This window comes from Schistocerca gregaria, chromosome 9 (assembly GCF_023897955.1).
Source record: "Schistocerca gregaria isolate iqSchGreg1 chromosome 9, iqSchGreg1.2, whole genome shotgun sequence".
NCBI lineage: Eukaryota > Metazoa > Arthropoda > Insecta > Orthoptera > Acrididae > Schistocerca > Schistocerca gregaria.
In genome coordinates, this window is record NC_064928.1 from 132,454,620 (window position 1) to 132,480,576 (window position 25,957).

The 25,957-nt window shown below is 44.0% G+C and overlaps 1 protein-coding gene and 1 non-coding gene across 11 annotated transcripts in view; both read left to right on the forward strand.

Moving 5' to 3' along the window:
- Positions 1-25,957, forward strand: part of LOC126291677 (spectrin beta chain) — a 462,415-nt gene that overhangs the window by 94,618 nt on the left and 341,840 nt on the right. The window lies entirely within an intron of this gene.
- On the forward strand, positions 16,496-16,570 carry Trnas-cga (transfer RNA serine (anticodon CGA)). The gene has a single exon. It is a non-coding gene; the product is annotated as a tRNA-Ser (tRNA).

A 25,957-nucleotide genomic window follows, 5' to 3' on the forward strand; every position in this document is an offset into this window, starting at 1 on the left:
AACAGTGGAAGGGTCATGTGACTACCAAGCATAGGTCCACACCATCTACAGAGCCCCAAGGCGTCCACTGTGCCTTTTAAGAGGGTGACTAGTACTTCCTCCAGTGGGCTTATGCGAAATCATGACTTCGCTGATGCACCGATTTCTGGTGTCACGATCAGATCCCAAAACAGCTAAAGGTCGTTTTCTCTACCACAGTTGATAATATCACTTGCGGTTCAGTTATGTATTGGAGTGGCGTGTCAGTTCGTAGGATTTGCCTTTCGTATGTTCGTATTCTCGTTGCTGTGGGTTTATTTATCGATTGTTATTTTTCATTTGTTGTTCACTGTTGCTACTTGAGTCTATATATTGTCATTTGGAGCCAACGACCTTGGCGCAGTGGTATTACCGATTCCCGTCAGATCACCGGGCTGGACTAGCACTTGAATGGGCAATCTTCCGGTCTGCCGAGCCCTGAGGCAAACTGAGGAGCTACTTGATTGAGAAGTAGCGGCTCAGGTCTCTTAAACTGACATACTGCCGGGAGAGCGGTGTGTTCACCACATGCCCCTCCATATCTGCATCCAGTGACGCCTGTAGGCTGAGGATGACACGGCGGCCGGTCAGTAGCATTGGGTCATCCTGGCCAGTTTGTACGGAGTTTAGTTTTATTGCCATTTTGAAATTGGTGAGTGGAGTTGTGGACGCTAGAAAATAGGGGCAAGTGAAGAAATCTGAACACTTTCGACGTACTCTTGTGTTTGAGTTCAGTGGAGCGGTGGTGGCAGCGGAAGCAGCCAGAAACATTCGCGCCGTGTATGGCGATAGTGCCATTGCACAGAGTACTGCAAGAAAATGGTTTTCTCGTTTTAAGGAGGACATTAGTTTTGATATTAGTAACTTCCGCATTCGGGAAGACCTTCAGGTATAACTTATGATCGACATCAATTCCTTATTGCTGTGTTCTTTGACCTACAAAAGGCTTGTGACATCACGTCGCGACGCCACATCGTTGCAACCCTACATGAGTTGGGGCCCGCTTCCGATTTTTGTCCAGAACTTCCTGTCACACAGTACTTTCCGGGTTAGAGTTGGTGCTTTCCTCAGTAATCCAACACATCCACCACACACACACACACACACACACACACACACACACACACACACACACACAATAAAAGAGAATGGGGTTCCACTGACAATTTTTACTTTCACTGTTGCTCTTCTAATGTGGGGGTTGCTGAAAGCCGACTGCAGGGCACCATTCAAAAGGTGCTGTCATGGTACCTCGCCGATGCCTTTGTTTTCTGCCGCCAAGACTCTCTTCGTGCAATTCTGTCGCCATCGTTTTTCGCTGCGACGGGACCTCCTCGTGAACTTTCAAACACCAATTTACTCCTCCGATTGCCAAAACATTCTGTTGGCACCAATCTACATAAGGAGAAATGATAATCACGATAAAATAAGATAAATTAGGGCTCGCACAGTGCTCGTTTTTCCCCGCACGTCGTTTGGGAATGGAATGGTAGAGAGACAGCTTGTAGATGGTTCATTGAACCCTCTGACAGGCACTTAATTGAGAATAGCAGAGTAATCACATAGATGCAGATGTTGATCCACAACCAGAACTTTACCTCCACGACCAGGTACTGAATTTAATGGAGATTTACCGCTTTTTGTCTCTGGTTTGACGTGACTTGCCCATCTTCGCCAACTTAAGAAAAGGTGCTGACTACATCTTAATAAAATTAGCTGTGCAGCTGAGGTGCAGACTGAAATACGCTCCTGCAACTTTACAAAACCCTATCCCGTCTTGATTATGGGAGTCTCGATCATCTTCGGCATCTCCCTCAGCATACCGGGCACTGGACTCTATACGCCACTATAGGGCTTGATTTGCAACAGGAGCCTTTCGGACTAGCCCTGGGAATAACCTACTCGTGTGGAAGCTGGGGTCCCTTCACTACGGATTAAGCGCCAATAACTGCTGCTCAGTTGTGGTATACTCGTTTGCAGCGCCTTATACAACAGAGACCAAGAACTAGGGTCACAATTGCAGTTCGACTGCAGTGTGTTTGCTCTTATTTCCAACTTCCCCCACCGTCGCCTCTTGTCATGGAGCAGTCGCGTACGTCCCCATGGCGTGTACCTATCTCCCTTTACCTTTTGGATCGATATATTCAGATGACCCCAGAGTATTTCGCCACCTGTTCCTGTCTGTCCTCGATGCATTTTCAGTTTCAGAAATGGTATACGCTGAGAGCTCAACGGTCAACGGTCGATGGACGAACCGGTTTTGCATATACACAAGCTAGGTGCAGTGAGATATGCTCCTCGCTGAATGGACGCAGTGTCTTCACTGCTGACGAATTGGTGGCCATCAAAGGGGTCCTTACGTAGGGCATATACCCCTTTGATTGCTGCAGAGGCAGTCTGTCATGGGCTGTCGCCTGCGTGTTCAAATGGTTCAAATGGCTCTGAGCACTATGGGACTCAACTGCTGTGGTCATCAGTCCCATAGAACTTAGAACTACTTAAACCTAAGGACATCACACACATCCATGCCCGAGGCAGGATTCGAACCTGCGGCCGTAGCAGTTGCACGGTTCCGGGCTGCGCGCCTAGAACCGCGAGACCACCGCGGCCGGCGTCGCCTGAGTGTCACACTTACAGCACGGATGGCTTGAAAATGGAGACAGGTGTCCGAACTCAGTCACCATCAAGAAACAAATAGTTAACTCTCAATGCAATTTACGATAGAGCTACAACCATTTATTTCAGTTAAAAGACGAGTTGCAGAGGTATTTTTCACCTGCAGCGTTCTCAAAGTTCGTAATATTAACTCGTGGATGTTTTTGCTGCCGGCCTTGGTGGTCTCGCGGTTCTAGGGGCGCAGTCCGGAACCGTGGGACTGCTACGGTCGCAGGTTCGAATCCTGCCTCGGCCTGGATGTGTGTGATGTCCTTAGGTTAGTTAGGTTTAAGGAGTTCTAAGTTCTAGGGGACTAATGACAACAGCAGTTGAGTCCCATAGTGCTCAGAGCCATTTGAACAATTTTTTGATGTTTTTGCTCTTAAAATTCATCGAATTACAGAAATGTAGAATTAGCCCAATTAAGAGTTCAGCTGCTTATATTTGCCAGTCAGGCGATTAAACACCGTCCTATAACACCAACATTCTGCTTAAGGCAACAGTTCAGTGATTCTCTTCACGCTACCAGCACACAGCTTCGTGGACCGTTACGACCTATTGTTTCAGTATAACTTGACCTAATACTAAAAGATCTATTCAGTTTTTTCTCTTTCACCTTAGATCTATCCTTCCACTTGACACCTTTCTCCATGTTCCTTCCACACCCATTCCCCTCATACTTCCCATCTTCCTCTCTTGTTATCCTCGCCTTACTTCCCTCCTCTTCTGTTGCTCGTTGACGTCGTCCTCCTCCTCTCCATCTGTTTCTTGTCCCCTGTCGACGGTGGCACATCGCTTGTATCCCTTTCTGCACATGTATGTACTGTATTACCATCGTTAACGTGCACATTTTTGTATTTAGTTCAAAGTAGTTTGGTTCGGCTTCGTGTCTCATTTTATTAGCCATTTAATTGATGTGCTGTACTGAAGCATTCCTTTGATATTACAGTTAATATTTCAATATGTTTGAATAGAGGTTGCAGTGTATTATCTCGCCGTGCTGTTTCTCTCTCTCTCTCTCTCTCTCTCTCTCTCTCTCTCTCTCTCTCTCTCTCGTGTATTGCCCTTTGACGGCAGGGGCCGTCCCAGGTTGACATTTGAGGCGGGCCGCAGCTGCGGCGGTAACCAGAGCGTGTCTGCTGTACCTGCGCTCTGCCGCAGGGATTGACTTTCAGCCCACCACGGCGGCCGCAGTGAAAGCAGTCCACTGCGCGCTCTGGGCAAAACTTGGGGCGCCCTGTCCCGTAAGCACTCGGTTGTACGACCGATTATACAAAAAAAATCTTATCTGTAAAATAACGTAGCGAAACGATCCGCATACGCACTGAAACTTCGGTTTCAGAAACCAAAAATATTTTTATTTTATCCATACTGGTTGAGAGGTCGTGGTGGTGAATGTCAATGTTAAAAAATATATCGGCTCAACCACTTGTTTATAGTGTAAAACACAAGACTGACGCGTTTCGGAAGTCAAGCTTCCATCATCAGAATAATAAAAAGTAAAAGAATCTGTTAAAACTCGCTAAAATCGAACAGGCATCAGACACAATAAAATTGATAATAAAATTAAAACATCGTGGCTACTTCCCTTGTTGCAGCCGTGTCTTCCAAAGTGCATCTCCACATAATAGTCAGAATATAAAAAACTCGAAAATGTCTGTCGCCTATGGTGTTCAACATCTAACCACATGGCTCTCTCCTCTCTCCTCTCTCCTCTTTCGTCGTAAACGGCCTGTGCGTCTTCGTTGATACCACACCCCCACGTAGCCAAAAAAGACACTGAAACGAGAGTGAGCTCCCGCGCAAGTAAACAAGGGAGTCATAGAGATAACTATACAAACATAACGTACACATGTTCCAAGGACCTCATGAAATGATAGTATCTTGCAAATTGCTAAAAACGTAGTTACTAAAAGAAACCAGTGAAATGTTTGAAAAAGTTATTTGTATCACCAGTTAGCTGTTCATTCAGTGTGTTCTGATTATCCACGCTATGTATTGTAATTACCAGCTGTTCTAGTAGATCCAGCTCTTTGCCTTTGTCCTGTATGTAAAACAACGAGATCCTGATCTAACAGGTTCTTTTACTTTTTTATTATTCTGATGATGGAAGCTTGACTTCCGAAACGCGCCAATCTTAGTGTTTTACTCTGTAAACAAGTGGTTGAGCCTATATATTTTTTTAACATTACAAAAAATATTGCTTTCACACGAGTACTCAGGAAGAATTACAAGCATCCAAATAGACTGAGGACGGAAGTGTGTTGGAACCTTCATGTCCATCAGATACATTAATGACTTGGCAAACAGCAGCAACATTAAGGTTTTTCACAGGCGGTGCCATTAGCAGTAATTAAGTATTGTCCGTAAAAAGATGCAGAAATATTCAGTCGGGTCTTGAAAGACATCAAAGTTGTGCAAGTTTTGGCAGCATGCTTTAAATGTTCCGAAGTATAGAATTGTGCTCGGCAAAAAAAAAGTTTATTTCGAAAGAAAACATTGTCCGTTGTGCGCTGTAAAATATTTCATTTTTTCCTGCTGCTGTTCAGACGGAAGTAATTATGAAGCGCACACGTAGTATCTCTATGCAACATGTCGTAGGAGATGGGGCATGCAAATTAATCGATCAGTCCATTCGTGGAACCACACGTCAACATGGACACGATCTGTATCGAACACTAATAGAAATATAGTAAAGCGTGTGGAAGAAATACACGTTACATAACAGCGTCTTTGGAAACAGAACACATTAAAGTATTCCACCGATTGAATAAAAGTTAATAGACGCATAGATCCGAATACCTGGAGGGTAACTGAAATCAGAGAACATTATAGTCTAATTATTTATTTGTAACTTCTGCTACTAGTCCCTTCCATTTGTTTTATGTTTAATCTAACATAGTACAACGAGCTTCGATCATGTTCTGTTAATCATCAGGCGTGTAGACATACATATATACATACAGAGAAATGATACTTAAAAATAGTCTTATACTAAATTAACCTAGAACATTTTTTTCATTGTTCGTTACTGTAGTGGCTGGTGTGGCATTTGGAGGGGAGGGGGACAAGGGAGGGTCAGAAATCGATGTCAGTGATGTCTTCTGCCGTTTTTCCTTGTTGTTGGTTATGTATGACATCACAGCTTGCATAGGATGCATGTATGTATAAACGCCTGATGATGAACAGAACATGTTCGAAACGGTTTGTTAGATTAAACATAAAACAAAAGTGACTGGTAGCAGAAATTACAAATAAATAATTATCCCACACAGTCAAGATTCACAAACGCAGCCACTATAGGCGAAAATAATTTAGATAGTCTAAAGTTGATTCAGTAAACGAGCAAAAATTTCGAAGTTTGTGAAGTAAAAATTACTTAATCAAATAACGGGTATATTTTGAGGCAATATCGTCTGTTCGTTTGACATAACCCCTGCAACCTAATTTTGTGCTGCAGTTGCAGCGTCCGATATTCGCCGAAAACCTTCCGTCGGTCCGTGCACGACAGCTGCCAGCCAGCCAAAAAGCCGCGCGCGAAAATGCGATTTCTCATGGGTCACATCGCAGGATTTATTGATCGAAGAGGTAAAGGATCAAGTGATTTGGATAGCCCTTGGCCTAGTAACCTATGTATATTGTACAAATGTACATTTGTACATATTGTACCTAATGCTACAGTACGGGTTTAAAATGTAAAAATCACACATTTCCTGCAGCCCAAGCGAATTGAGAAAATATACTTTTGCATTAGGTGTAGTTTAGGGTGTACGTTAGACAGCTTATAAAACAGTTTTTTCATGAGCAGTGCTTTAGAAAGCACCGAGAAACCATGATTTTTGGGTCGAAAAGTACCAATTGTGGCGATGGCCACTTCCATAAAGCTATTCATGGCAAATTGTAATAATTTTTACGATGTGTTCTTAACATGATATTGTCCGGAAACTTCCAAACTTTCTTCGATATTATTATCCGCTCCCGAGATCAAAAGCTCTAAAGTTGTTACTTAGCCACGTAATATCTGACGCGTAAAAATATTTTTAACATGTGGTGAACAAATGGCAAGGGTTCAGGGTCTGCTCGGTTCTAAGGTGACCAAACAGTCTTTATTTATCATGTTTTTACCAATAAAAATTTGTCGCGCTGTCTGTATAGTGGCCACTTCAAGCATATGCAGATGTGCCCAAACAGCTACTGAATGACCGAAATGGTCTAGAAAGGGTCTTAACAAGCATTAAAAGAAATTAAAATGCCTGCAAAAAAAATTATTTAATACTGGACAGACTGCACATTCAGAAAATGTCTAACATTTTTACCCTTTCATGATACAAATCACAAGCCCGGCATTTTCGGTGTATTGCGATCGGTGAACAAAGTATCCAGAAAAAATATAAAGCACACGATTGTGTGTTAACCTTATATTCTATGTACTTATTTGTTGTTTGTGTGTCAAGGTATATAAATGAACTGTCAAAACCTACTGACATATAGAAAACATTTTATATAAGGAGCACACTCCGCTGTAGCAGAGCAAAGAAGGAAACCAGCTGAAAAATGCTACTGTCGGACAAAAAAGGCGAATATCTGCCTCTGAGTAGCAGGGAGACAGTGACGGTGGAACAGGGAGAGGACTGCACCAGCGGAAGGGACAGAAGTAAATGCGAACCACACAGTCTTGGGGGGGGGGGGGGGGATCTGGACTCTTTCAGACCGGCTGTCTTTTATATTTCGGTACAAAATCCGCTCTCCCCAACACTTTAAACACTCTGTTTTGGGACAAAATATAAGTTGGACCACCCAGAAATTTTGAGTTGTCGGAGACAGTGAGAATGGGAAAGGAAGACATGAGACAGTTACAGTGAGAGGAAAAGAAGATAGTGGGGAAGATGACAGTGGCATTGAGAAGGTTATACTGAGTATAAAGTCTTAACTAAAAAGAGAGACTGGGTAAAAGATTTAAAATGTTCTATATTATGAGCGCTAATATGTTTGCATGCCCACTTTGCTGTCAGTCTTTTAAAGAGGGCCGTAATCGCCTTTTTTTGTGCTGCGAAATGACCATTTTTCCGTTGGTTAAAACATGATAGAACTGAGGCGGAATTTGGTTCAATATTTCCATAAAGCACTCAGATCGAGGCTTTGTCGGCCTTCATATGTACATTACCGAACTCTTTCACCTTTACCATTACATTACCCAACTCTTCCACTGCAATCCGGAAGAAGCTTCGTAATGCAGTTTTCGTACAGACTGTATTTTCAAGTATGTGAGTATGGCTAGAATTGAAGAGAAACTGATGTAAGATCGGGTGTACCCCAAGGTTGTTTATCAGGGAGTATAATGTTGTCAAAATTGATAAAAAATTTCTCGATTAGGATCTACGGCGCTATTAGATTGTTCGCTGGAGGAATGCACTGTCGGATGACTGTGAGGAAGTGCGGAGGTGCTTTGGCAGTGTTCACACTTTCAGAATTGAATGACAAATTTCTAAATGGTGATACATATAGGTAATATGACTATACGAAAGAAGTAGGTAGTATCAGGTCAGCAAGCGTTTGTTGCATCTAACAAGTTACTTCGCTGGAAATGGATTTCAATCCAGATCCCGTCAAACACAGGGAGCGGCGGCTAGTATGGGCCACTTACGCCAAATAAAATGTAAAACCTGTACTTACATTTGTGTTGCTGTCAATGGAGAAAAGCAGATTCCTAACCCAAACGACACATAACAAGAAAAGCTTTTTCTACGGGTTAACAGTTAGAGATGTTAAGGAAAGTGTTGGGTAGTTTGTCAGACAACACGCTATAGGTTAAAAGTGTTTGCGGTTCAGAAACGAAGTAATCTATTCGGATTCGAGGACTAAAAGATAACAACAAGACAGTTGGTGAAAACCTTTGATCTTGTGATCGATTGAACCTGAACCAACTCATTAAACTTGTGGAGTGAGGTTTTATTTAAGACAGTTCAGGGTGCTTCTTCAAGAAGTTGACAGAAATATTTACCTGACAATTCTTTTCTCTGTGAAATCTGTGAGGCAGTGTCAAATTTTTTGCCATTCCGTAAGAAGTGTTCTGAAACTCAATGTAGGCTAATTGTGTTAACATGGAATCTCTCTCTCTCTCTCTCTCTCTCTCTCTCTCTCTCTCTCTCTCTCTCTGTGTGTGTGTGTGTGTGTGTGTGTGTGTGTGTGTGGGGGGGGGGGGGGGGGGGGGGGAATCTAGAGGGAGACAAAGGCTTGAATACGGCATTAAATGGCTGCAAGTAGCAGTATTGACGCAGAGATGGAGAGGTTTGCAAAGGGTAGGCTGGCGCCTTGAGCTGACTAAAATTAACCTTCTAACTAAAGTCAACAACATCAATATTATAGCAAAGACATGGTGTAGCGTGCGGACTCTACAGTGTGGCAGGCGGCCACGAGTGTAAACAAACGAGAACTTCCACCGTCCGGGGGAACAGGAGCGGGTGGCAGCCTAGGTGTGTGTTGTGTGCTCCTGCGAAATCGGAATATTGTCATAAAGATCCTGGGGATCGCTGAGCTGCTCTGGTCTTGAGGGTCGTACTCAAAGGCGGCCGTGGACCAGCATTTCATAATAAGAAAAAGTAGCAACGCACGACACAAAGCAAAGTTGATTGGCGACTCCATGGAGTGTTCTGTGCACCACGACCAAATATTGGATGGAATTGGGAGGAAAATCAGCATTAGCCGTTGTTGTTTTATTGTCAGCAAAATCGATTTTCGGTCACTTAGTGACCATCCTCAGTGCTGTAATATAAAATTAAAATTGGTAGGCACTGGTATCAAGCTATAACCACAAGCTTAGAGCAATCACATAAACTAATGTTATATTACAGCACTGAGGATGGTCATTAATTGACCGAAAATCGTTTTTTGCTGACAATAAAACAACAAAAGCCGGCCGCGTGTGGCCGTGCGGTTCTAGGCGCTGTAGTCCGGAACCGCGGGACTGCTACGGACGCATGTTCGAATCCTGCCTCGGGCATGGATGTGTGTGATGTCCGTAGGTAAGTTAGGTTTAAGTAGTTCTAAGTTCTAGGGGACTAATGACCTAAGATGTTGAGTCCCATAGTGCTCAGAGCCATTTGAACCATTTTGAAACAAAATACGGCCAATGCTGATTTTCGTTCCAATTGTACGAAGCAAAGTGGAGTACGCAAAGCATTTTGTGGTAGTCCGGTCCAGATCTTTCCATCTGTGTGTTAAGCAACTATAGCTCAAAACTCCCACCAGCTATAAAACTTGCGCGGTGGAACGTCCGCATAATGTCGGCAGCGCGCGGAGAGGTCGCGCACGAGACGTGTGCTCTCTGGAGGGAGACGCTGCCCACCGACAGGACACACGGCTGGGCTATCAATAGCGCGCCGGCCTGCGCGCCCTGCCCTCGGATTATTTTGGTAGAGCAGCGGGCCAGAGCGTGCCCCTGCTGAGCGGACGAGGTCCGGCGGCGACGGCCAGCGGAGTACTCACAGCTACCCACAAACACTGAAGCAAGTACGGCGGTAATCTGGCAGAGGAGTCACGCTGACCAGCACCCATGGGAAGTGCTGGTACGAATAAACGAGGCTCCGAAGACTGCAGCGCTCCGAATTTATATTGGCGGTCTATGTAGGTACAGCATGCAGCCATTCGCTTTTTGAACTAGATTCGTATTTACGGTGCCGTAAAGAGGCTCGTGGGATACCTCCTAAAATCGCATTGGGCTTCTTTTTGCCCGGCGCAGTGCAGTAGCTCGTGACCCAAAAAGTCCCTGGAAGTCCCATGCAAAAATATTCAGCCATGCTACTTCTGTGGCGAAAGTATCGTCGGTGCGGGATTTTGTGCACAAACTGTCCTCTACATTATGTCCCATAAATGTTCGATGGGATTCATGTCTGGCGATCTGTGTGCCCAAAACATTTGCTCGAATTGCCCAGAATGTTCGTCAAACCATTCGCGAACAGTTGTGACCCAGTGACAGCGCATTATCATCCATACAAATTCCGTCGCCTTTTGGTAACTTGAAGTCCATAATGGCTACAAATCATACGGAAGTAGCCCGTCAATTATCGGTTCAGTTGCCCCGGAGGACCCAGTCCATTCCCAGCCCACACCATTATCGAACTACCACCGGCTTGCGCAGCTCCTTGTTGACAAGCAGGGTCAGTGACTTCGTGGAGTCCTCGCCACACTCGAACCGTACCATCAACTTTTACCAGCTGAAATCGGGACTCATCTGACCAGACCACGGTTTTCCAGTTGTCTAGGATCTAACCGACAGGGTCACGAACCAAAAAGAGGCGCTACAGGCGATATCGTGCTGTTAGCAAAGGCACTCGCGTCAGTCTTCTGCTCCCATAGCTCATATCGCCAGATTTCGCTGCACATGTCCTAATGGATACGTTCGTACTACGTCCCACATTGATTTCTGCAGGTGCTTCACGCAGTGTTGCTTGTCTGTTAGCACCGACAACTCTACGCAAACGCCACTGTTCTCGGTCGGTAAGTAAAGGCCGTTGGCCACTGCGTTGTTCACGGTGAGAGGTAGTGCCTTATACGTGGTACTCTCGGCACACTCTTGACACTATGGATCTCCGAATATTCAATTTCCTAACATATTTCCGAAATGGATGTCCCATGCGCCTGGCTCCAACTACCATACTGCTAATTCCTGTCGTGCGTTCATAATCGCGTCGGAATCTTTTTCTCACGAATCACCCGTGCACAAATGAGAGCTCCGCCACTGCGCTGACATTTTACTCCTTGGGTACGCGATAATGCCGCCATCTGTTTATGTACATATGGCTATCCAATGACTTTTGTTAACCTAGTGAATTATAACTTTAACCAGTCTCTAGCAGTTGCTGGCTCATCATCAAATGGTGTTACACGAACATATTGTGGGTGAGGTGCAGCTACATGCTAGAATCATGGTGCCGAGGAAAATAACGGAATTTTGGAATTTTACTTATGGTAACGAAATGGCGTATAAACCGAAGAGTGTTTCTATGTCGTAGCGTAGGTGATGGACGGAGATATATATATATAGCTGGTAAAATGTCAGAATGCATTTGTGATGAAGTGGATACCACGAAGCAGTGCTATGTGAACATAAGACAAAGATTTCCTGCAGAACCATGAACATAGCGCCTAGTTGCCGGTGGTCCAGAAAATGTTACTGTAAAATCTCCATCTGATGAAGTGCCTGAAGTAGCGCGGAATCTGGTTAATGGTACAATAAATACGTTTCAAATTCAAAAAGCAACTTGTTGCATACTGTATCTACATAAACCGCCGATTAAAAACAGTGTTACACTTCGTTATCAACACCGGATGTAATCGATCAGTCTTACAGGTTGTGAATGAATCAGGGCAGTATATCATTTCTAGGTATTAAGTCGGGGAAAAATGTTTAATATCCCGAAACCAATCCTAAGAAACTGTAAAGAGAATTAAATATCCTGGAGCAAGTTCCTTTGACGAACGCCTTCCGAAAGGAGTTCAAATGCTTAAGTTATTTATGAACCACGAGCAGCTGCTGAAAAAGTAAGCCTTCATTCGCTACCAGTTTCAGTCGAAATTAAGATGATGCAATGTAAAATTACTTCATCAGACCATGTGTTGTTACTACTTCTCACGTCAATAAAATAAAACCATCGAGCGTCATTGATGTAAGACAGTAATAAGCATTAATACAGTTTAGTAATCTTCAGTACGCTGTCTGTATTTAGGTTCTTTCTGTTCAAAGTCATTCGGCAGACATTTTACTTACAATGAAATGAATACATGTCGGAAAGAACAGAAACCATTTCCCTTTATCCGGAGTGAATCGTTTACTCTGCAGTGGAATGCGCGCTGTTTAGAAACTTTCCGGCGGACTAAAACTGTTTTCCGCATGGTGGTTCGATCTCGGAACCTTGTCTTTCGCGGGCAGTGCTCTTTTTCCACTTCAGACACGCAGACAAGATTCTCAGCTGCACTTACGCCATCCAGTAACTCGTCTGCTATCTTCAAAACTTCTCAGAAGTTCTTCTGCATAACTTGCGGAACCACTAGTACTGCAGGTGGGAGAAGAGGCACTGGCGGGGTCGTGAGTTGTCTGGATAGCGCCGTGGGCAAGAGCATTGCCTGCTAAAGACAAGGTTCCGAGTTTAAATCCCGGTACAGTACACAGAAGGGATTAGAAATGAGCTGCGTGTACCAGCGAGTCCACTGTGATGTCATCTCCGAATTGGCCGACTACGTGTACTGTTGAGTCGACTCCTTGAATCTCCGCCGCATCCCTCTCGTCAGCAGTCTGGTGGGGCGCAAGCGGACTCTACTCAGAAAGCAGTTAGCAAGTACAACCGCGGACTCTGGGCATTCTTCTACATACGAAGTCGTTTTGAAATCAACTTCCGCAATTAAACTGTAAATTACTATTCATTTATGTCACGCAGTCGTGATTTCGGCTTCATAACTATTCTCAAATGCAAGTTGAAATGTCACGAGAGGTCCGACCTACTTAAATGTCAGATGCAACCATTGAACGTGACGATTATTATATACCAACATATTACTGATAGGATAGCAGTAAATGCTGTTCTGTTTATACATATATTTACAGTACGATGACTGCTATAAATTTATTTTAATATTAAATATCTTTTCAGAGTATACATATGTTACGTTCACATATACACGCTGTCGAGAGCTTACAAAATGTGTAACGACAAAACAAGACATTAAGATGAGGTGTAATATCTCCTCCGTGATTAATTATTAGAATAAATTGCAGAAATGAGTTATAAGGCACACATCTCGCTCTTAGCCCACAAACGCAAGTTATCGTGACCAAATCAATGCTGGAATAGCGTGATTTTCTGTCGCAGTGGTATACAAGGACGTTGCTCTGTGCCCAGTTTTCGTTTGTCGCAGAACGCATGTTTACTCATAGTGGAGGTGGAATAAGTAAGAATACAAACATTTTGTTTGGATTGCACGAAATTTGCATGTGTTTTTCGTCTGAAGCGTGGAGTATAGAGTAAGATTTATTCCAGATATTAATTCTTCTGTAATGGAACACATTTGCCTTTGTGTTCTCTGAATCAGTTTTCGTCCTACAGGCTGCAGTCTCACAAAACACGGCTTCATTAAAAACCACCTGATCCCGCCAATCGGTCAATTCAACTTTGCTACTTCTTAGCTGCAGGATCGTGTACTCATCTCCCGCACTAACAAGTGACGCCTAGTCTTACACTGCTGCACGCGTCAGCAAGAGAGAAAGAGCCAACGAGGATGAAGCGACCGCAGCGCCACCGTTTTCAAAAGCGTCACAACCGCGAAACTACAGCGCGAACGGAGGAAGCCCGTTAGCTATAATGCAACAGCGGCGCCTTGGTTTGTGCAGTATGCGACGCGCAATCTTATACCCTTACTCGCTCCCTTTCTGATGTTTAGTACACAGTTCCGAAACGTCCATACCTTGCTCTCAAGAGTTCGCCAGCGCAACAAGTCGCCCAGATGTAACGTGGTAGCTGTTAAGTCTATCTTTACTAACCAGCGCACTAGACCCTGTGACTTAATACTTTCATCATTCAGAGTTTTGTGTTTCTTATTCCCGAGAGCTTTTGAGAAGAAGCGTAAAACTGTTTTCTTGCCGGGCGCTGTGGCCGAGCTGTTCTAGGTGCTTCAATCTGGAACCGCGCTGCTGCTACGGTCGCAGGTTCGAATCCTGCCTCGGGCATGGATGTGTGTGATGTCCTTAGGTTAGTTAGGTTTAAGTAGTTCTAAGTTCTAGGGGACTGATGATCTCAGATGTTAAGTCCCATAGTGCTTAGAGCCATTCGAACTGTTTTCTTCGGTGTTCTATTGTACACTATGTATTTTGTATGACTTTGTGATATTTGAACAGAGACTCTAGAACTATTTCTAATTTTCAGGTAAGTGGGAGTTTCTTCGATGGAGTAAGCTGGCAGCACCGCGACAGATTGTGAGTAGTTGTCTTAAAAGCGACACACACACACACACACACACACACACACACACACACACACATTCACGATGCATTTCTTATGTTGGTAAAGTACCTGTGCTTGAAGGAAAAAGATAATATAGGAAAATCTTCTTATCAAACTCAATGTAGTGGCAATTTCGGTGCTCTGTACGAAAAACAGAGGAGTATCAAAGGACGTAGCACTCACTGGGAGTAGAATTTATTAACAGCGGCTCAACACGAACACCATTTCAGTGTGCTTGGTGTCTAGTCAGCGAGTACGCATAACAAAGTTGGTCCCGTTCGTCGAAGTGCTGAGTGTAACAGTGGCAGCAACAACCAGTAGAACATGGTTGACAAGGGTCTGGGCTGCCGGATGCTGGACAGGGCGTTAGCAAAAATTTATCGAAGAGCGGGCAAGACTCTAAAATCGCTGTTTATACAGATTAGATAAGGCTGAGAACGAGTCCTTCCCCAAAAAATGTATTACGGCAAGTACAAAAAAGTATTGAATCTACACACCATTTCTTCTTTCTTTTTTCCGAGATAGATAACTTCGATGCCCGAAAAGTAAATATTTCTGGATTAATGATATGAAATTACATACTCAAGTGAAGGGACAAGAGATATTCATACGCTAGTATCAAGTTGGTAAAAAATTAAAACTGTGAAAAAATTTGCCTATAGAGAAACTTCAAAAACTCAATCAAGAAAGCTTACCAAGCTGTCGTGTTACTGGATCTATCGCATTTTTATATCTTAAAATTTTTAAGGTTGTGTGGCATAATTAAAATTTAACGAATGTTTTGAAAACTACATTTGTCAATTGTTTGTATGAAATGTAATCCACGGCCAGCCTTTTGACTAGATGACTGTGGAAAACCTCCGAAAACTACCCACATAGGACAGTAGAACCGGCTCTTTAATACCGTAGGACGAAATAGTCTCCAGCTCCCCTGTTAGACGGTTTATTATGCAGCAGAACTCGTAACTCATTGGTTGTCTCGCTGTTGCACCGCATATTTATCGAGATGATATCGACATCTTCGTGAAATTTCATTCGTTTTTCCTAACATGTAGTGCAGAAAATCTTTCCCAACTGGTACATTTGGGCCCATAGATAAAGCCCATACGCTATACGATGTTGTGTTTTTCAGGGTTTACTATAAAATTTCTGCTGTAACTGTGAATGTATTCTCGCGAAGCCACCACCGTTCTTGTTTGTCGACGGACAAAAGCAAACAATTTTTGTGAACAATCTCTTACACATGGGGAGGGGTGGAGGGTTTATCCTTGGGCGAATTAGCGACGGATGTCGTTCAGATTCATTGCAGACACGTTTATGTTGTAGTGGTGGGGAAGGAGAGGGGAGTCCAGGGTAATGGTGGCGGATTCCGCGCAGCAAGATGTTGAACTGGTCGCTTTCTGCAGTTCAAGGATTTACTAGAAAGCGGCCACAGTAGATTAAAAACTTTATTTCTGCAATTTTCTGCAAAGGTCCGCACCTGCCGTAACTGAAGCACAGCGCCGAAACAGCAGTCGCACCATGAAGAGCGCATATGCCAACACCATGACTGCCAGACCACCCTCAATTACACAGCACCTGAAACTTCCTGGTAGATTAAAACTGTGTGCCGGACCGAGACTCGAACTCGAGACCTTTGCCTTTGGCGGGCAGAGTGAAAATCTCATTCTGGAAATATCCCCCAGGCTGTGGCTAAGCCATGTCTCCGCAATATCCTTTCTTTCAGGAGTGCTAGTTCTGCAAGGTTCGCAGGAGAGCTTCGGTTAAGTTTGGAAGGTAGGAGGCGAGGTACTGACGGAAGTAAAGCTGTGAGGACGGGCCGTGAGTCGTGCTTGGGTAGCTCAGTTGGTAGAGCAATTGCCCGCGAAAGGCAAAGGTCCCGAGTTCGAGTCTCGGTCCGGCACACAGTTTTAATCGGCCAGGAAGTTTCATACCGGCGCACACTCCGCTGCAGAGTGAAATCTCATTCAGTACACAGCTCCTGTTAAACCACAGTGTGTGCCGTCACGCTGGGCAACGCTAGACTTGCGCTTTAGTGAAACCGAATTAAAACCCTGCTAGATGTTATGTAATGAATGTCTGTGTGCTTACCCCCCCCCCCCCCCCCCCCGCCGCCGCCCCCGATTCCAGGAGGAGCAAGGGACCCGTTTTATGAACGCCTGTGGACACCAGTAGTTAAGTTTGGTTGCGCCAGTTACCGGGAGCTGCTGCAGCGAAGAGAGCGCCCAAACTGGGCGTGAAGAGCTGTAGGACTGTCCCGCGTGACGGACGATCGATCGGCGGCCATGTTAACCAGCCCCCCGCCGTGCTGCGACACCGAGCTCGCGGCTCCGTAATTAATCTCGTTTCCTCGCAGAATCAGCCGGATTAGTACCCGCCGCCGGCTCGGTGCCCTCGCGAATACAGACTCCAGTAGCAGATTGTTGGCGAGAGGCCTTAAGTTGCCCGTTCGGACACGCACATCGAATATGCCACAACCGTCACGTTTTGGGTCAGTTTAACCCTTTATTTGGCAGTGTTGCTCTCAATTAACATCAAATTTACGTTGGCCTTGGGGGCAACAAACACTTCCCAATGCCTTTTACTGGCATTCTTGCCTCCAGGCAACGTTCCTTTACACACTGCGAATGCCAGTTGTTGTAATAGTTCAAGGTTTTCCACACGAGATGGCAGTTTGTGCAGTAGTGGTACAGAGATCTCCTCGTGTGAGCACTCTGAAAGAGTGAATTTAAAAAAAAAAGGCAGTAATTTTAGCAGAGTTTCTTCAAGAAATACTCAGAGGTGAGTTTACAGCAGAGATAATTCAATCAAATATTGTTTTGAATTACGTAAATAGTATAAAACTTTTATGTTGCCTGTGAGCAACATTGTTGCATGTGCCATCAGTATATTACGTATGCTTACGGCGGATATTCAAAACAATAAAATCGCGACACTTGCAAGCTTATTTTGTGGTGTCCAACCACTCGAAACAGTAAAATGATGGGACAGCAATGAAAAAAGAATTGATGTGCCCTGTCCCAGTATTGCACGTCAGTACAACAAGCATATGGGAGGAATTGATATTGCTGGTATGCTGATAGAGCTCTAAAGAGTACCAATAAAAACTAGGTGTTGGTACATGAGATTGTTTCGATTTATGCTAGATCTGAGTGTTGTAAATACCTGGCTGGTATTTCGAAGAAAATCTCTGGACAAGAAGACCTCAGTAAAGTCATTCAGGGCAGATATTGCCAATCGTTTGATATTTTCCACAAGGAAAGTAGGAAGGCCCTCAATAGACACAACACCACCACAAAAGAAGAGGAGGAAGCCAACATCTCTGACTGTTACACAAGATGTCCGATTTGATAATATGGAGCATTGGCCTGTATACGGTCCCAAAGGTCGTTGTTATTTTCAATCTGGATTTTCTACAGTCATGTGTTCAAAATGCAATATAATATTGTCCTTCGTTCCAAAGAGGAACTGTTTCCAAAAATTCCATTGCAAGAAGAACTAGAAGGGAAAATGAAACAGTTCTATTACACACCAGGAATGCATAAATGTGTTTATAAATTAAATTATTCACGTACAGGATACCTTTTGCTTGAGGTTATTGGCAAACACTTTTTTTCCTATAATATGTATAAATGTGGTCCACTGCTGGTAATGTTGCTTGTAAGCAACATTTCATAATTTTTGAGAAAAATTTCTAAAACTGACTGAATTGTATTTCTTTAAGCATAATAAATAAATAAAAGCACTGAAAAATTCTTGTTTTTATTTTCACCATTTGCCAAATAAAGGGTTAAATTGGACTGACGATGAAAGTGTAACATGGCGGAAGAAATGTGACTGCCTGTTAACTACCGGATGAGCACCAAGGAAGTCTGGGGTTCATTTTACGCTGGGAGTCACATTGCGGCTAAACATATACAAAAGAATTTTTAACAAGTTGCAGCCCTGTCAGCAACTGTGATAAATTGTGTCAAAGATCCGCCTCATTTGCCAAATGTTACTGGTCCTTACCCAGGTTTCAACTAGAGTATTTTATGCTTCTGAAGGATAGAATAAACTAATGCATGCCAGAATAAGGCACGGTCAGACATAGAGCTACAGTACCGTGGTACCATGTCGAGCTACGTTACTTAGCTGAGGAACAGCCCGGGCCCAACCCAACCGGCGTGGAAAGCGGTCGGTTAGCCGCGGACGCTACTCTGGAACTGAGTGTGGCACGCGGATATGTGCCGAGCAAGACGGCGGATCATGCCGATGCGCGCACGGAAAGTGAAAGCTGCCTGCCATTGCCCTCTGTGTTATGTACTGGGAACCTACCTATAATGTCAAACCGTAGTTTGTGAGAGAACGAGGCACTAAGTAGATAGAATCCCGATGAGCATTAACTGTAAACCGAGACCTTATTATATGATTTATTTATTTTTTTTTTCCTTAGACGTAAAGTTCAGCTTGTTAGATTAAAAAATCCACATATGATCACTGCTATGTTGTATGGTTCCACACGATCTCGTGAGGGGATGAACGAGGTTATATGTCCGTAATGCGAGAACTACTCAGGTTTAGGAGAAGGTGGAAATAAAATAATTTCAATTATACATGGGGTATTGCGTTAATTTGTTAACGCTAAATTTGACTAACGTTGTTGTTATGGCACTACATGACTAAGTTTTTATGATCGCCTGGGTGTGTAAAGCTTAGGGCATCATTGAAGACTTTATGCACGGATGGTAAACGTTGTGTTTCAGAAACCTGAAATAACTTAACCAAACATATACTAGTTGTAAATATTATATGTAAGAGCGTCCACTATATGTTGTCATAAGGGTGACGTGGAACCAGGGAAAATGTTAATTATTAGTTAGTAATGGGTTCAAGGCCCCTAAGCACTTAAATAGATTGACGAAATACACACTCTGGTGTATCAGATGTTACCTACTCAGGATATTGCCTACTAGGCTATTAGTCTGTAGGATAAGGATTATTGGAAATTCTCACAGACCAAGATCAGTTTGGATTCCGTAGAAATGTTGGAACACGTGAGGCAATACTGACCCTACCACTTATCTTAGAAGAAAGATTAAGGAAAGGCAAACCAACGTTTCTAGCATTTGTAGACTTAGAAAAAGCTTTTGACGATGTTGATTGGAATACTCTCTTTCAATTTCTGAAGGTGGCAGGGGTAAAATATTGGGAGCGAAAGGCTATTTACAATTCGTACAGAAATCAGATAGCAGTTATGAGAGTAGAGTGGTATGAAAGGGAAGCAGTGGTTGGGAAGGGGGTGAGACAGGGTTGTAGCCTATCCCCGATGTTATTCAATCTGTATATTGAGCAAGCAGTGAAGGAAACAAAAGAAAAGTTCGGAGTAGGTATTAAAGTCCACGGAGAAGAAATAAAAACGTTGAGTTTCGCCGATGACATTGTAATTCTGTCAGACAGCAAAGGACTTGGAAGAGCAGTTGAACGGAATGGATAGTGTCTTGAAAGGAGGGTATAAGATGAACATCAACAAAAGCAAAACGAGGATAATGGAATGTAGTCGAATTAAGTCGGGTGATGCTGAGGGAATTAGATTAGGAAATGAGACACTTAAAGTAGTAAAGGAGTTTTGCTATTTGGGGAGCAAAATAACTGATGATGGTCGAAGTAGAGAGGATATAAAATGTGGACTGGCAATGGCAAGGAAAGCGTTTCTCAAGAAGAGAAATTTGTTAACATCGAGTATAGATTTAAGTGTCAGGAAGTCATTTCTGAAAGTATTTGTATGGGGTGTAGCCATGTATGGAAGCGAAACATGGACGATAAATAGTTTGGACAAGAAGAGAATAGAAGCTTTTGAAATGTGGTGCTACAGACGAATGCTGAAGATTAGATGGGTAGATCACATAACTAATGAGGAGGTATTGAATAGAATTGGGGAGAAGAGAAGCTTGTGGCACAACTCGACCAGAAGAAGGGATCGGTTGGTAGGACATGTTCTGAGGCATCAAGGGATCACCAATTTAGTATTGGAGGACAGCATGGAGGGTAAAAATCGCAGAGGGAGACCAAGAGATGAATACACTAAGCAGATTCAGAAGGATGTAGGCTGCAGTAGGTACTGGGAGATGAAGAAGCTTGCACAGGATAGAGTAGTATGGAGAGCTGCATCAAACCAGTCTCTGGACTGAAGACAACAACTGAGAAATAAGGGCCTAATATTTAAAGTAGGGTGTGTCAGGGCGTACAACGTCACTGCCAACGCACTTACATACTATTGACCGACAGAGGTCAAGCTAATAACATGAACATGAGGTGTCTTCTTCCAGCGACAGGGACATCTTTGTAACAAGAAATGTCCTGGGCGGTCGTTGACGACGCAGGGAACGGTGCAGGGCGTACAACAATGTCAATAAGAGTCCAAAAGCTTCGACACGTCGTTTCAGCGGGGAGCCCTTTTGTGGCAAACCAGATGCAGACGTACTGCAGTTAGGTGCATGTTGAACCTGAGCAGTATGTGGCACGCTTAGCCACTTGCCACGAGTTGAAGCCGTAAACAATGAACATTTGTTGGCACACGTTCAGTTTGATGTGGCGTCGTCAGTCGCCTCAATAGCAGGATATGGGCCGATGAACAATCACACACCGCCATCTAATTGAACGGGAACGCTCCTAAGGTAAAAGGTGGTTGGCCCTTACCTAACAGCGCATTTACGGTCCATTCGTTTTTGCTGATGTAACTACTAGGTCAACATCATACCTGGACGTGGTTGACCAATTCCTGAAGCTCCAGTTGTTTGCCGACACATTTGTGGGCTCGCTGGTATTTCAACAGGATGGCACCCCAATACACTTTGCGCAAAGCTTGTGTAATTACCTCAACTAGACGTTTCCAGAACGCTGGATTGGACGCGGTTCAGCACGGTTCTGAACACCACGCTTGCCTGATTTAACGGCATTGGACTACTTTACATGGTATTGCATAAGGAATAGAAGGCGAAGATTAGGGATTTGCAGCACCTGCTTGACCGTATTTCGGCAGCGGTGCGCACAGCTATTCAGCATTGTTGCAGCGTGTGTTCAGGTACACAGAGCAGAGTGGCAGCTGTGCTTGGATATTGAGAACAACCCTGTCTTCTTCCAGGTTATATTCGTCGTCTTTCATACTATAAACATTTAATTTGAATTATTGTGCTCCTTCCCATAAATAGTTAGGGACTTCATGGGCACCATGTGTGTACTCTGAAAGACAGTGTATGGCGGAGGTTTCATCGTACCAGTATTATCGATTTTCTTTGCCATTCCAGTAAATATCTCTCGAACTATGTTAGAAGTCCTGTGAAAGATTTGTATCTAGTAGTTGTGTTCTGTAAATTGTATCTTTGTTTCGTTTATTATTATATTCTCAAACTAACCTAAACGCATTTTATTCAACTGAGTTGCTCCAAGGTTTTCACTCAAATCACAGAGCATCGAAAAAATTTGGAAGCTACTGAGTTAAAATATTAGTGACATGAGGATAATCTGTTCCATGACACTCATTCAGATGAGTATGAGTAGAAACTAGACTCAACAGTACTGTCTGTCTTGGCCCTGAAGTCCGGCTTGGTGTTCAAGCGGCAAAGCGAAAGGTGACGATCGAACCGTGGTCGTAGCACGAATGTTTTCAGCCTGCCTTTAACCTAGTCGTACCGCCTCAGTGGTGTGAAGAAGATTCTTCAGGAGCGAACGACATGTGATTCGTATTCCACATTAAACTGCCGTTCCCGTTTCTTCGGTGGAATTTCTGGGGGAGGGCGAAGTGCTGCCTGATTGCACGAAGTCATTGAGCCACACGAAATTATTATTAATGCTTATAACAGTAAACACAGCAAATGAATTCACTATGCTGGGTTTGGTATTTTATCGCTAGTCGGACACCTCCCGAGCTTCTAGCAGTGCGTGCTATATGGCCGCATACTTCGCGGAGATCCCAGTGAAGTGTCTTTTACTGGTGGGGAGATGGATCTAATTTCAGTAACAGTGATTCTGAAGTTCCCACTAACATCTTTTGTCCCAGAGTGGCCAGAACCACTGGGACCTCTTCCACTGGTTTACACTAGGGTCACTGGAGTTTGATTTTCTAGTCGTCGTACCTGCCAAGTTTTTTAAATGGTTTCTTACCGAGTTTCCTCTCGGCTGGGATAAAAATGCCAATGAGCCACACTTTTTTCTCGACAGTTGATGTCTGGTGTGTTGCGGGTCCTGCCTGCCATCTGTCTGAAGTCGGAGGTCCCACAGTAATTTGGCATGTTCATTTTCGACAACTTTTCTGGCTTATTGCCCTACTACTCGCCGCCGTCGCGAATGGTAATTTTTGGCGTAAGTTCAAATGGATCGTTCGTGAAACATTGTGCCTCTTCTATTTAGGTGGGTTTTTGCTGATTTCTCGAGTGTGGCTTCAACGCCGTTATTTCTGATAGGTTGTTCTTATGCAGCAGATTTCAGTCCTTCAGTTTGCTTCTGAAGTATTCTGTTGGTCAGCCAAGGCCAGGTCTTTCCTTTACCTACGAGGGTGAGTCAAATAAAACCATAAATATTTTTCTAAATATTATTTATTATGCAGTAGTAGTACAAATTTGTATCACTTTTCAACATAATCTCCCCCACGCTAAATGCAAGTCCACCAGCGCGTACAAAGTGCATAAATTCCTTTAGAAAAAAATTGTTTTGGTTGTCCGCGCAACCACTCATGCACCGCGTGGCATATCTCTTCATCAGAATGGAACTTCTATCCTTCCATGGCGTCTTTGAGTGGTCCAAACACACGGAAGTCACTTGGGGGCAAGGTCTGGTGAGTATGGTGGATGAGGAAGACACTCAAAATCCAGGTCTCTGATTGTTGCAACTGTTGTACGGGCAATATGGGGCCTTGCATTGTCATTTTGCAAAAGACACCTGACAGCAATCTACGTCGCTATGATTTGATTGCACGCCGCAGATGATTTTTTAGGAGATCTGTGTATGATGCACTGCTGACAGTGGTCCCTCTAGGAATGTAATGCTCCAAAATGACTCCTTTTTCGTTCCAAAAGAGAGTCAGCATAACCTTCCCTGCTGATGGTTCTGTTCGAAACTTCTTTGGTTTTGGTGATAAGGAATGGCGCCATTCCTTGCGCTCTCTCTCTCTCTCTCTCTCTCTCTCTCTCTCTCTCTCTCTCTCTCTCTCTCTCTCTCTCTCTCTCTCTCTCTCTTCTCTCTCTCTCTCTCTTCCTCTTCTCTCTCTCTCTCTCTCTCTCTCTCTCTCTCTCTCTCTCTCTCTCTCTCTCTCTCTCTCTCTCTCTCTCTCTCTCTCTCTCTCTCTCTCTCTCTCTCTCGTGTTTCTGGTTGGTGGAAGTGAACGATTCTTGCAAGAAAGCCATCACCTAGTTCAAAGCGCCGAAGAAGTTCTTCACAAGCATCAACACGTCGTTCTCTCGTTTCAAGAGTCACTTGCCGTGGCACCCATATTGCAGACACTTTGTGAAACTGGAGCACATCATGCACAGTGTGGTGCGCTGACCCATGACGAATCTATAAACGTGCTGCAGTATGACTCAATGTCACTCGGCGGTTTGCCTACACTATGGCTTCAACTGCTGCAATGTTCTGTGGAGTCACAACTTGTTGTGCCTGACCTGGCATCATCCACTGAAGTCACACCATTTGCAAACTTCCTACTCCATTCGTAGACTTGCTGCTGTGACAAGCATGAATCATCGTACTGAACCTTCATTCATCGATGAATTTAATAGGTTTCACACCTTCACTACGTAAAAACCGAATAACAGAACGCTGTTCTTCCCTGGTGCAAGTCGCAAGTGGGGTGGCCATCTTTATACTGATACTGCCACGGTATGTGTGCATCTGCACTATTCTGCCACCTACAGACCATTCTGCACGCTGTTTGTAGCAAGTTTACCAACTTACAGGATAACTGCACGAAATTTCGATTTGTAATTATAATTTTAAGGTTTTCATTTGATTCACCCTCGTATTTTGCCTTAAATCTGCCCATGCAGTGCTTTATATTCACAAATATTCAATATTATTATTGCCCCTAAGGGGTTAAAGGAACTAAAAATAAATTGTTCTCAAAGCGATGGATTTGCCTCGATGACTCAGGGACTATTTTTGAAACGCCTGATCCAGATGTTAAATAGTAGTAAAAGTCTACTGTGTGAGCAGAATTGTTTCAGTACGTTGGCCTATGGCGCGCTGGTGGTGTAGTCGCCGTATCGGCGGAATGCGAACAGGAACTGTTTGTTGTGTCCTGAGGGCGTCAGGCTGTTGCTGCGCCTGTGTGTGTGTGTGTGTGTGTGTGTGTGTGTGTGTTGTGTGTGTCCTGGTCTATACTGGTACGCATGCGCACTGGTGCCGCGCCGCTACCCCCTCCCTGACCCTCTTGAGCCCCTCACCCCCACTCACGCACTTTTCTGTACAGTCAACTATCGGTAGCGCGATGCGTTACAGCCAGAGAGCATTGAGCCAACCTCTGAACGCTACACACCTCTACCTGTGCGAGATTTAATCTTGTTTCGTTTCACTCAGCAGTTCTCTGCCGTGGTTCTGGAAAACGTATACTTTTCCACTTCTCTCTCTCTCTCTCTCTCTCTCTCTCTCTCCTCTCTCTCTCTCTCTCTGCTTCAGTTTGAAAGAACTTCATGCGTGTTAAGTGCAACACAGGTGCTGAGAATACAGAAAAAACTATTAAACCTCGCCTCCGCTGTTTTTCCGTGGTCTTTTATTGGCAGTACCGGCTATGTTCTTAGAGCCTAATCAGGTGACATGTTTACAGCGTGTCATCCTAGGTTGCTCTGAAACAACGCTGACTTGTAAACTTCATTCTTGGCAGTCGTACACTGTACTTCTCCATGTTATATGAGGTCGATCTTGTACAGCCTACCTGCTTCGTAAGGATCTCATACTGACGAGGAATAGTTTAATTGGTGTAACGACTGTTTTGTAACCAATTCCCTCGTGCCCGATTTAATTCTTGCGATTGTTCTCACTATTTCCTCCGTAAGTAGTGCTATGTTATCATTGCACTTTGGGATGCTCTTGGATGCTTTAGAGTTGGAACACTTAGTGATTCATCGTCACTTGTTTAATTCAACACTAATGGGTATTTCCGCGTATTTAGGCGCAGTGCGTTTTAATTATTTGGGGAGAAGGTCAAGTGTGACTCCGTGCACCAAGCGTTGGTCTTGTGTAGGTCTTCTCGCCTCTGACAAGTTTTCTTTAACTATGCACAAACACAACTGCAACAGCAGAGTCCGCGAACAGCCTCACAA